The 13120-nt window shown below is 34.7% G+C and overlaps 1 long non-coding RNA gene across 1 annotated transcript in view; it reads right to left on the reverse strand.

Annotated features, from left to right (window-relative positions):
* Positions 1 to 8823: 8823 nt before the first annotated feature.
* The window catches only part of LOC109676122 (uncharacterized), a 56131-nt gene continuing 51834 nt past the window's right edge, over positions 8824 to 13120 (reverse strand). The window contains exon 7 of the long non-coding RNA XR_012445420.1: positions 8824 to 8994. This is a non-coding gene — a long non-coding RNA (uncharacterized lncRNA). The remainder of the gene's footprint in view (positions 8995 to 13120) is intronic.

Genomic DNA, 13120 nt, shown 5'->3' on the forward strand with positions numbered 1-13120 from the left:
AATGGGAGAAAAGTGGAAAAGAGGAAGAAGGATCAAACTAAGTAGATAAATCTTGTTTGTGCTTAAATTTCAGGTTTAGAAGCTTAGTGATCTGTATTTTTAGTTTTGAAAAGCAAAATTTTTGATACTTTTATTAGTGGTACAGCTAAAGGACTTAACGTATTATTTATGTGGTACTTTGATAATCTGTGCCAAAAGCATTTAAATACATCAGAAGTCACTGGAATAAAGACTCAAGACTTTCTCTACAAAATGCAATTAGACACTAAATTCTAAAAAGTTGAGGCAGGATGTATGCAAGAAGAGACATCCATTTACCATACTATACCATCTGGTATCTACAGACTATAAATATATCTAAATTTAGTTTATATTCTCACCAAAGGCAATTGCATGAAAATCCATTGACATTACAAGGATCTTTTTACAATAATACATCCAACTAATTTGTGGATGAGCAATTAACATTTGCAAAGTGCTGATACAAAGAGGAATGCTAAGACATGTATATCTGCTCCACATATACACTTTAGGCACATATTGGTTTGCAAAACATAATACCATAGACAGTTGGAGAGAGATTCTTTCTAGAAAAGATACTTTTACTAATCTAGCCATCTAATTTGCTTATGAGTTTTTATTTTAATATGATCTGTTTGGGCAATTTTTTAGAGATAAAATATAATATCTTGGATTATACCTTATATTGCAAAATTTTCTCCTAATGAGCTAGAAATGTGAATGAATATTCATAACTTCATGTAAGACTTAAAATTTATGCAAGACAAATGTGAGATAACCTGTGTTCATTTGCTAGGGCTGCCATAACCAAGGATCAGAAACAGTGCTTTACACTCAGACTGAAAGTACAAGCTCAAGGTGTTGGTCTGAAAGCAGGAGCCTCCAGCCTACCTTCGAGTACATGATTTCTCCCAATACCACATTCCCTCTTTACACATCCCTGTGTTTAAATTTCCTTTTCTAATACAAACATCAGTTATTTTGGAGTAGGGGCCCACTGTGCAACAGCTCTACTTCCCTTAGATCATGTTCTGAGCACTGGGAATTAGGACTGAGGTGTAGTTGAGGGAAGACACAGTTCAACCTATCAAAAAGTTAGAAAGGTGCTGAAAACTTTATAACCATTCATTTTACCCAATTGTTGGACCTACAGCAACCATATTTAAGTTTTATGCTTAATTATTTATGCTGAATATAGTTCAAATTAATTAACAGATTATAAATCCTAGCTTGTAATTATGGAAATTTATTAAATTCACAGAAGAACTTCTAACCTTACCGAAAAGGAGCAGGAGAATCGTCAAAGACATTAAAATCAAACTCTCAGGACAAGCTGTCAGCATGAAGTTTTCATTTAATGGTTCCCAAAGGCGTATTAACATTTACTTATGGAAAACCTTTGATAACATTTTAGCACGCAGGAAATCAGTACATAACTAAGGATGTATGTACCTGGATTTGGTTCAAATATGACATAGATGTGATCATTACTTTTTCAGAGCTCCACTAACTTTGCTGAACTCTTTGTAAAGACCAGGAACTTTCGAAATTTCTTAACATGGATTTTGTCACTTAATATAAGTCTGCAAACAATATTACTCCCTTACACTAACTTAAGGAAATAAGTATACTCACAGTGGGGACACATAAATAAACCCCTCTGAAAAATGACTTTGGAATTAACAACAAAATGCAGGACTGTAAAATAAGTACAGTATGTGGAGAGGTACTTGTGTGAAGGGGGAGGGTGAATGGAGAAGATGAAGGTGACAGAATATGGTTGATGGGTTACATTTACATATACAAAATAGAATGATGAAACCTCTCGCAAGTACTTTAAGTAGGGCCGGGAAGGGGAGCTTGGGGGGGCGATCTAACCAATGTACAATGTAAGCCTATTTGAAACTGTCACAATGAATCGCCCCTGATAATGAATATATCTTAATAAAAATGAAAAGAAAAAGGATTTTAGTAGGTTATCTAACTCATGGCTTTTTGGGGCCCATAAAACTACTCCTGAAATGCATCAAATGTTAGAGATTATAAAATTTTAGAGAAAATTGGGAAGCTCTTCTACTTTTCTCTAAACTTTTGTAGTTTCCTCTAAATTCTTCTTCTAGCTATTTCTTGATTGAGAAAATGATGCAACATTAATTTTTTAGATTACAATATTACATTAATAAATTTTCCAAACATTAACAAGCAAAAACTTGGACAAATTAATTCCCCCAAAAGCAGCAAATCTTATTTCTGTTTCAAAGTAAATTACAAAACGACCCAAATCTACATTCCTCATCTGGATGACAAATCAGATTATATAATCCGCACATTTCAAAAGGGCTATGATAATGAAAAGACAAATTTCTAAACAAAGAAGAACTGGCAGTTTGGTGATTACTAGTGCTCACCCACATCCAGTTGTCCCTATCACTCACTACTTCCCTGCTTTTTCTTATTAGGTGGGCCCTTGTGACTGGACAAAAATGACACTTGCAGGAGTCAAGCCACCAAGTGTCTGAGGTGTCTTTCTCCCCAAAGCACAGCTTAGTCTACCCTGACTAATTCAGAAACACCAATTTTCAGGTTTGATCTATCTAATTAATTATCTGTCACTTTTGAGCTCTGTAATGATTTGTCAAAGAATGTAATCATTCCACCTGGACAGGTACTGATGTCTAACAAAAGATGACTTCTCCTTGGAGCAATCACATTGGCAACTCAAAAAAGGAAAGGCCTACTTGCAGTAGCATGAAGTCCATTCTTCATAGCAGTTCTAAATGTATGGGACAGATGGAGGAGCAAATTGCCGTCAGGAAGTTTCCAACTTTGACATTCCTGGGACAAAAAAATGCTTCCAAAAGGGCATAACTCCATAAGCCTTCAAAATCTGGAGGACTAATTCACTTCATCACCCTCCTCAAATTGTTAGGAACAGTAAAATGTTCACTGGCATAAAACTAATGAAGAAAACGGAATATCCTGGAGCCTTTGTGCAAATTAGGCATTTTATTTTAACTTTAGAATTTTTCACAGATGACCAAAAATTTTTTTTGAATTTAAGGAACTGTTAACCAATCCAGTTTAATTATTCAAAAGCTACATGCATACATTACATAATTGTCTACAGAAATGATAAAAATGTCAGACATACCTGGAAAGAATGTATTTGTTATATTTGGGGAAATATTTGGATTGAACTATTAACTAGTATTACAGGGTCTGCAATCTGACTGCTTTTGACTCCCAGCTTCTCTGCTTAATAGAAATGTAACTGTGGACAAACAAGTTGCTTTACATCCTGTAAATTGAAGATTATTTCCACATTAGGCCAAAGTTAGGCTAAAAATCCATTTATCATAGGGAATGACATATGTATATATGTCTATTCATTAATATTGCTATTGTAAAGAACACACATGAATAAGTTTAGGTAAAAATACAGGTTACGGCAACTTGCAATCTTTAATTTGACTGGAGCAGGCACACTTTATTAGTAAACAGCTTAAGCTCCTGCACTTGACAACTGGGTTCAAAACTCTGTTCCACAACTTCATCATCGTGGATATTGGGGTAGGTTACGTAACTGCCCAATTCCTTAGTCCTTTTCTCTGTACACTGTGGTGAATGGTCTCATTTCCTAAGCCCAACTTAGGAAAATGTAAGGAAGAAATGTGAAGAACCATGAAGATTCTCTTTTCACAAAATTATGATTTCTGAAAGTCAGGAGGGACACTACATTATATCATTTCTATTCAGAAAAGTGTTATTATATCTAAGTACAAAGATGTACATTTGATCCAGACTGTAGTTACACTCAATGATAATTACAAAGCAGCATGTGTTAATATAGGAAGCCAATACTCAAAAGAGTACTTTTCAGAAATCTTATGGAAAATTACTATTTGCTTTAAGAAATGCTAAAAAATGAAATAAAAAAGGAAATCAGCACTTTGTTTCTAACAGCTTCAATAGAATGCATGGTTCATAATTGGATGTAGAGGGATTTATGCACAATAAAACCCTTGATGTAGTGGGATTTATACACAATAAGATCCTTGTGGAACATGTTAAAAGAAAGATTTGAAACAAAAGTTAAAAACACTTTTGTATTCTTCTAGTCAGGTAGTTACAGAATGGTGTGCAGACAACATACACAGTTATAATAAACAATCTTTTATTTGGGGAGAGGATTTTTTTAATAAAAAGGACAGAATAGAGGCATAAACCCAGAACAGAAACAATTGCAACATGCTGTCTATAAATTTTCCTTCCCTTAGGCAAGGACACTGTTAAAACAGAGAAAAAGCCAAGAAATCAGCTTTCTACTTTGTTGTTACTCTTTTTAATGGAGAAGTACTTTTTCTTCAGTCTCCATTTCCTTCAGATTACCATACTCACTTTCAGGGACCCCCGTGCTCTGAGTAACAACTCGTTTTCCCCCAAGTACATAATTCCCTCACAGGGACTGAGTGGGAGCTATGGCTGCGAGTGATCTCACCCCTGCCCCAGCGGAGGCCACATATGAGTGGAGCACTCCTCTCTGGACTTCTTACTCTGTCACCTGCAGCCAGGAAAAGCCCACCCCACACTGGAACCAAATAAACCCATCTTCTCTGACTTTACCTCCATCAGCAGGAATCACAGAGGGATTACTCAAACTTCATGCTTCTTTCCAGTTCCCTCCAACACCACCCAAATCCAGGCCTGTGCAGCTGTGACAATTATCTCTTCGGGTTAAGGTGTTCTTTTTTTTAATTTAAATTCTGTCATCTGAAGAAGCAGTGGATGCTGAAGACACTTCTCACTCCTTGCATACTATCCTCTTCTCTCACTTCTCCTTCTTTCTCTTATCTTAGATCTCTTCTGATGTGTCCTTTGGAACACATGGTCCAGCATTAGGAAAATCCCCTTTATCCTTCAACTATTTCCATAATGTTCTTTTCAAAATCTGTTTCCTCTAAAATCCTAACTCTTCCTGAAGTCACTACTTGTCCTTTCTCCATACCAGTTGTGTCTGCTCTTCATGACACAGTACTTGCTTCACTGGGCCTGGAAGTAACTGTCACTGCTCTTCACTGCTGCTTTCAGACCATCCTCTCTCCCTTCTCCCTAAAAAATAAGCCTGCCTTAATCTCATATCATATTACCTGTAAACTCTCATTTTTGCATATACATATTTACATATACATATATAGAATTTGAATTCAGGGATTTGTACTTGCTACACGGTTGTTTTATCAATTGAACTATACTTCCAGTCCTTTTTCCTTTTTTCTCTGGAGATAGGGTCTTGTTCTTTGTCCAGAATGGCCTAGACTGTAATCTCCCTATTTTATGCTTCCTGCCATCTCTGGGATGACAGGTATATGTCACCGCATCTAGCTTTTTGGTGAGTCTTGCAAACTTTTTTGTCCAGGCTGGCCTAAACCATGATCATCCCAGTCTCAGCTTCCTACAAAACTTGGGATGACAGGTGAATGCCACCACATTCAGCTATTGGTTGATATGGGGTCTTGTGAACTCCCTGCTCAGGCTGGCTTCAAACTGCTTCCCTCATCCCCAGTCTCAGTCTCCTAAGTAGCTAGGATTGCAGGTGTGAGTCACTGGCCCCTGGAAATCCCTTATATTTATGCATGACTTTAGATTGTGGCTCATTGCCAGTTCCCCCAACTTGATACTGCAAGTTCTAGATTTATGCTGGTGCCCTTTCCTCTAATTCCCTCACTCTAAAATGCTTAGAACATACTTGGATCTCCAAACCATTGATTTTACAACCATATCCCCATCCCTCATCTTGGTATCGATCCTCTCTCCCTTTACTTCATCTTAAATTCTACGGTTTTAATGACCATTGCATTGTACATACTTTTGAATTCCTCACCTTTCTGTCAATTTATTTAACTGCCTAACAAAACCACAACCCTGGTTAAATTCATCTCTAATTGTTACTACTCTACATCCATGGTTAGGAAAAAAAAAAATCTCCCAACTGTGCCAATCATCTCACTCTGAATTTGTGACCATTAAATATCAATAATCTTTCAAAATCCAGTTCCTCCATTTGTTCTCTACAGCTTCTCTTTGCTCACTCACCTAAAATTATCATTTCTGATTTTATTATGCCATTCTTTCTTCTGTCTCTCATCTCTTCTCATCTCATCTCATCTCTCTCCCACCTCTGTCTACCCCCTCTCTGTCTCTCTCTGTCTCTCTCTCTCTCTCTCCATCACTATATCCCTTATTTTTGTTTCCCACTAACATGAAATTATGCTGATATTTCTACCACTTTAAAATAGTCTTTTCATGATTCCACCAACTCCTCAACACTTGTTGCTCCACTTTTTTCTTCTCCTTTGAAGCAATCCCTCAAAATTATTATCTATATTTACCTTTTACCATTCTTTCCCCTCAATTCTGGCTTGGTCCCACTACATTCTTGATTATGCTCCAAGTACTTCATGAATACTGTTTTTAATCAAACTTACATATGACTTTAATCACTAGATAATTATTTCTTGGTCTTTATTTCACTTGACCTATCAACAGCTTTTGACGAAGTTGATTGCTCTTGACAGGAGGATGTCCAGGATAGTATACTCTTTCTCCTTCATGAGTGTTCACTTCTTCTCAGTTTCCTGTGCCTGTTGTTCTTCTTATCCTTGTCTAACTGAAATGCTGCAAGGCTAAGGTCTTGATCCTGTACTACCACTCAGTTTCTAAGTAATCTTATAGCTTTATACCTTTGAAATTAAGCAATTTGTGGGTAACTCTAAAGTATTTAGCACTAGTCCAAACTATTGCTTCAAGTTTTAGATTCATATACTCAAATATTCACTTACTATTGCTAGTGGAGGTATAGTTGCATCAACACATCCAACAGTTGAACATAAGTAAGTCTAAAAATATAATACAAAGATTGTCAGGAACTATGATGGTTCATACACTCCTATTAGAGGTTGTTTGATTTATACAAAACAAAGTCATACAGTAAAGACAAGCTAAAAGTACTACAAAATGTAGTAACTTTTAGAAATTTAATGTTAATGAATATAAGCAACTACCTCAGTGTTATTTATTTTATGTAATTTCAAAACTTCTCCTTTTATAAAAAAAACTCTTTTTGAAAAGAAAACAGACAGAAAGAGTGAAATAGGAAGTATTTGATTGCTAAAAACATACAAATACCTAGGCAAACCAACAGAAACAGAATCCTCCAAAATTTGTATTGTACTACTTTGAATATTCTATTTTCTACCTCCCAAATGGCTTGGTATATCTCTCCTTAATAAGGATGCAAATACAGAGATAGCCACACCACACTAAAATTTCCATTGCTTTTTTTGTTATGCAAACTAAAATATAAGTAAGAGTTGTAAAATGATTTATTAGCATTTAAAGAAATGATAGAATAAATCTTTTAGTATGAGTTAAAGAATAAAATAGAAAATAATCTTACTAAATCCAAATTAGTTTTATGGGTCTTACTTATTCCTTACTAAAAGGAATATAGACTAGTATCTGTCATGAAAAAGTTGTAATTCCTCACAGTATAGAATCTTACAATTTAAAAAATAGACACTATTCCTAATTTGAAATCCAAAATGCACAATAAGGGAGAAAAAAGAAATAAAGGGCTTAAGGGGAGAAAACATAAAATTGATGTGATTTGCAAATGTGCAGTCTACATGAAAAAAATCTGAAAAACCTAAAACAATTGCAAAAAATATATACATAAAGGAAACTTTTATAAAAATCAAATATATTAAAATTAATTCTTCTCTACCAAATAAATTGTATAGAGAATGAAAAGTTAAGCCCCAAATTAGAAGATGTCTTTACCACAAGGACTATTGTCTGTAATATATAATATGTACCCATAAAGCAATAAGAAAGAGGAAAATATGGGTCAGGGTCATTATGCAGAATAAATGGCCAAAACATGAAAATATTCTGCATGGCATTGGTCTCTACTAAGATGTAAACTGATTCCCAGCTATATTGGTATTTAATAAAATGTGAATTAAAACCATTATGAGGCACCCTTGCCTCAGGAGTCGAGCAATTTTTTTTCAACTTACCATACAGTGTGGGTACAGATAAGAGACAATAGCAACACCAGCCCCTCATAGGAACCATTTCTTGGAAAATGAAGTGACCATGCTAGACAAGGTGAAAATTTGAATCCACAAATTCTATCCTTGCAGCCCATGAGTGACTTGTATAACAACATCGACATTGTCTAGGGGAAGAATTTAGAAATTTAATAAATATATAAAACAGAAAAAGCACATAAATAAGAATAACTTACTTTTACTTAATAGAATGAGCAGGTCCTCAGAAGAATAAATATTCTGTTATTTCTATATAAAATTAAAGCAGGCAAAAGTAAATGAAACAGAAGTATAAAGATATCATGAATCCAACCTGTGCATATGGAATCTTCAATGGAGGACAAAGGGATGAGATCAGAAAACAGTCAAAAATCTAGAAAGTAGTCAAGAGTTTTATTTTTTTGTTTGTCTAAGTTATGGGTTCATAAAATTCATTTTACAACTATTTATTTATGTATATTATAAATATTATTTTACACAGTACAGATATTTAATTAAAACATATAACAATGTCATTGTGATATCTAATGAAGGTAATGTGGTAAGCTTACCTTTAGAGATGTTCTTTGCCCTGAACACATAGAAATACCAGTTAAAATGTGAAGAACAAAAATCTACAGGTCATGTGAGTGTTCAAAATCAAGAAGCATTAAAACTATAGCACAGAAAGTCAAGCAGGGGTCCATGAGTGTGCCCAGTGCTTTCTCTGTGAGAGAGGCCTTAGGAGCAGGAGCATGTGGCATTAACTGTTGACCTGAGCATCTGGAGCAGTCTTCAAGGTTGTCTTGAAGTGCAACACTTTCATTATCATCGTGGAACATGGTGGGACACAGCTCGCCTCTGTAAAGTCTAGTTTCTGGGCCTGGTGAATAGAAGAGACAGAGAAGAACACTAAAACTGAAAATGCTCTCTCTCAAATGGAGATTAGAACTCAAAATTATGAAACAATTGAAAAATTCAAATATTGAGAAAACCTAAATAGAAAGAATCATTAAAATAATTATGTCTAAGATGTTCAAAGAGATCAATTTTAAATGACTTTATGGAAAATTAATAAGAATCAATGAACTGAAAAAGGCAAAAATGAGATGAGCAGATGGAAATACTCATTGAGCTTCAAAAAAATTTCAATTGAGGGAAAGCTAAACCAAACATAGTTTAAGATTTAACTAATTGGAAGAAATTCTCCCAAATGTAGCATAGAACAACAATACATTTTTTAAATTAAAGAGCATTTATCAACTAGTAAGAATTCCAAATACAACTGAGGGAATAGAAATAAAAGTTATTACTTAAAATTTTCCAGAATTGAAAAAAATGTCCTGAATCAAGAAATTCAGACAGCATAATGAGTTTTAAAGCAAGTTTGTTTTAAGCTAACCCAATTCTAAATTATGGCCATTATTTTACATATTTTATTCTTGATATTTCCTGTAGATCAAGAAAAAGCAGATAGTCTTTAAAATCATCAAAGTGAACAAGACAACTAATACTACTAGAATTAACAATAAATGTCAGAAACAATGAAGAAATATTTTCCAAGTCCTTTGGGCAAAAATCCATAACTCTTAAATTAAAAATGACAGCAGAAGATATTTTTGGGGATGCATAGAATTAAGTTATGTCACAGCAAGAAAAAAATACTCCCTAATATAACTCTTAATATAGACAATAGATAGATAGGCAAATCCTAACTAATGTGATTAATAATTAGTCATGTCATTACTATTGATAATATGTCCATACAGATTTTTAGCTACCCATTTTTGGCATTAATAGAGTGAATGATAGAGATCCAGCAGAACTCCATTCTTCCATTAAGTAGGCTCTGTACTTGGTGTGAAATATAAAGCTTTTATCATTTGTTTTCTAACATTCACCACAGAACATAGTCAAAATCTCAATTATCTGTTCTTATTCATGTCATATTTCATTACCACTAAACACATTTCTGTAAAATATTGCACACCATTTTCTTCTTTCTCTTTTTCCTAAAAATATTATTCATAACTTCAGTAAAGGTAAATGCTTTAATCTCTGTTGTTCAGTCAGAAGTTCAAACCTGCCCTCTGTGACAGGAAGAAGTCTGCCCTCCTCTGAATGTGATGGTGAGTTAGAACAGCACTGTGCACAGTTACTGTTGCTTTCCCTTGTCAGCACTTTTATTCACAGTCCATCTTTCCACTCTTTCCTCCTACTCACTGCATGAGTCAGCTATAGACACTTGTCTGGGGCTAAGATAACAAGAGTCCATTATCGTGACTAAAGATTTTATCTTTCTTTTTCTTTTCTTCCTGCCTTTTTCTATCCTGCCCCCTTCCTCCTACTCCATCTCTTCTCCACTTTATCTCTCTCTGTCTCTGTCTCTCTGTCTCTGTCTCTGTCTCTCTCTCACCCAACACCTATCCTACATAACAGTCCCTGGCAGCTGGAATATTTTCATAAGATTTGTGCTGCATAGATGGTTAGTCCGGTAATGATGGGTCATTAATATGTCCAGGCAGGTGCAGCAGTATTCAAGCTTCACAGCCATGTGGACACACTTAGCTATTAGGTTGTCCAAACAAATACACTATTTGTAAAAGTCAATATTTCTGAGTATAAATCTCATGTGCACTTGTAAGAATATATTTTATCAAAGAAAATATTTAGAACAAATTTAAGATTATAATTAGGTTTCTATCTTGCTCTTCCAGTTACACCCTTAGCCTGAGCATTTTCTGATTCAAATTCCATGACATGTTTAAGGTTTTTGGAGGGGTTGTTTGCTTCTTGACTAAGGTCTTTCTGTTTGGATGTTTGGATGTTTGGTTGGTTGATTTTTCATTTGTTTCTTTTTGGTTTTGGTGCTGGGGATTGAAGCCATGGCTCATACTCTAGTATACCCTCAGCCCATGCATAGTTATGATTAATCTAATCATCTGGTAGATTATTTAAAATACTTATTGATAGTACCTGGTCATAGTATGTATTTATGTTGGTTTGTCGTAGGGCTTTTCATAGAGAATTTTTTATTCTAAAAAGGAATGGAATTCATGTAGATCTACTAGTTTCTTATAGATAGCAAACACATTTTTTCAGATACCTATACTCACAAATATCAGGAAAGCCCACTATGCTGAGTGTATATGAATCCCTTCTGTAAGTAAATGACTTCAACTGGGCAAAGCATATTCAGAAGCACACACACGCTCTTAGCACTCACAACTGCACCTGCACATTGGATGAAGGTATGCATAGTACATCTGTAAATACCTTCGAATAGAGTCTACCGACCTTAGGAAGTAAGGTCCTTTGACTCTGAAAAAATGCAATCATGGTATCTTGGAATTAATCACCTTATATCACAGATTAAAGAACTTAATCCTTGGAAAGTTAAAGGATTTTTATCAAAAGGTACCTTCATTCACCTACCCATGCTGGATTGAGGAAAGAAGTGTGAATGAACATCAGCTCTATCATTGGATGTATAGAATCACATGAAATATTATTGATGACAGAATAATTATTTATTGACTGAAATATTTGAAAAACATTTGAAAATTTAATTTTAATGGGTGCATGAGTAAAAGATAAAATTGTACATATTAGTGAGGTAAGATGATGTTTCAATACCCACATGCATTGTGTAATATTTAGACAGACAAAAGAGAGCTATCTCTTCAAACATTTCTTACTTCTTTATGATAAAAATTTCAAAGTCCTTTCCTCTTTTTAAAATGTGCAGTATGTTATTCTTATCTATAGTCACAATGCTGTACAATAGCATATCAGCCCTTCTTATTCCTACTTAATAACTATAACTTAGTACTAATTAATCAACCTCCTGCACCCCAACTCTCCCCAGCCTGTTCACCATTCTGCTCTCAACTTCTATAAGATCAACATTTTTAGATCCCAATTATGAATGAAACCATATGGTACTTGTCTTTCTATGCCTACCCTTTGCTTAACATAAGGGTCTCCAGTTCTATCCATGTTGTCACAATAACAAGTTTCATTGGTTTTTTTATGAGTGAATATTATTCCACTGTACTTATATACCACATTTTTTATTTATTCGTAGTTAATGGACACAGTTAAATTGTTTCACTTCTTTGTTATGGTGAATAACATTGCAATGAACATGTGAGTGAAATGTCTCTTCAACATACTGACTGAATTTCTTTTGAATATATCCAGGAGTGAGATATGGCAATTCTATTTTTAATTATTTCAGGAACCTCTTACTGTTTTCTATAATGGCTGTACTTATTTATACTCCCATTCACAGTGTGTGAGGATTCCCTTTTCTCCACATCCTTGCCTTATTTCTATAGGTTTTTGATAATAGCCATTCATACTGGGGTGAGGTGATCTCATTGAAGTTTTTATTTGCATTTCTCTAATGACTGGGGATGTTAAGAAGCTTTTCATAAACCTATGGGACAATTATATGTCTTATTTTGAGAAACTGCTATTTAAGGATGTTATAGATTTTTAGATTTTTTTATTTCTAATTAATTGTACAAAATAATGGATTTCATATTTTCACACTTGTATACTGTATTGATCATATGCAATCCTATTTTTTCTCTTCCCCCCTCCATTCTCCCACCAATCCTTCTTCTTCTTTCATGTCTTTTTGATTTTACATATGAGAGAAAAACAAATACTATTTGTCTTTCTGAGTCTGGCTTATTTTAGTTAACAAGATGATCTCCAAATCCATCTATTTTCCTGCAAATGGCACAATGTTGCTATTTCTAACTAAATCATATTCCAATGACCAAGGCGAAACTTTGTGTCACCATTGCCACCACTTCTTCACTGGCGCTATGGAGCTGCAGTCCCAGTCAGGTTCTCCTTCCTTCCCTGTGACGTCATGCTCCAGGACTGCACGCACCATTGTGGGTTATGATCTCAACAGTTCAGTCCTCTCAACGCAAAGGAGAATTTTCCAGTCATATTAGTTTTACAACAAACAAAAGGGGAACAGGTACTAGAGA

The sequence above is a fragment of the Castor canadensis genome, chromosome 1 (assembly GCF_047511655.1).
Source record: "Castor canadensis chromosome 1, mCasCan1.hap1v2, whole genome shotgun sequence".
NCBI lineage: Eukaryota > Metazoa > Chordata > Mammalia > Rodentia > Castoridae > Castor > Castor canadensis.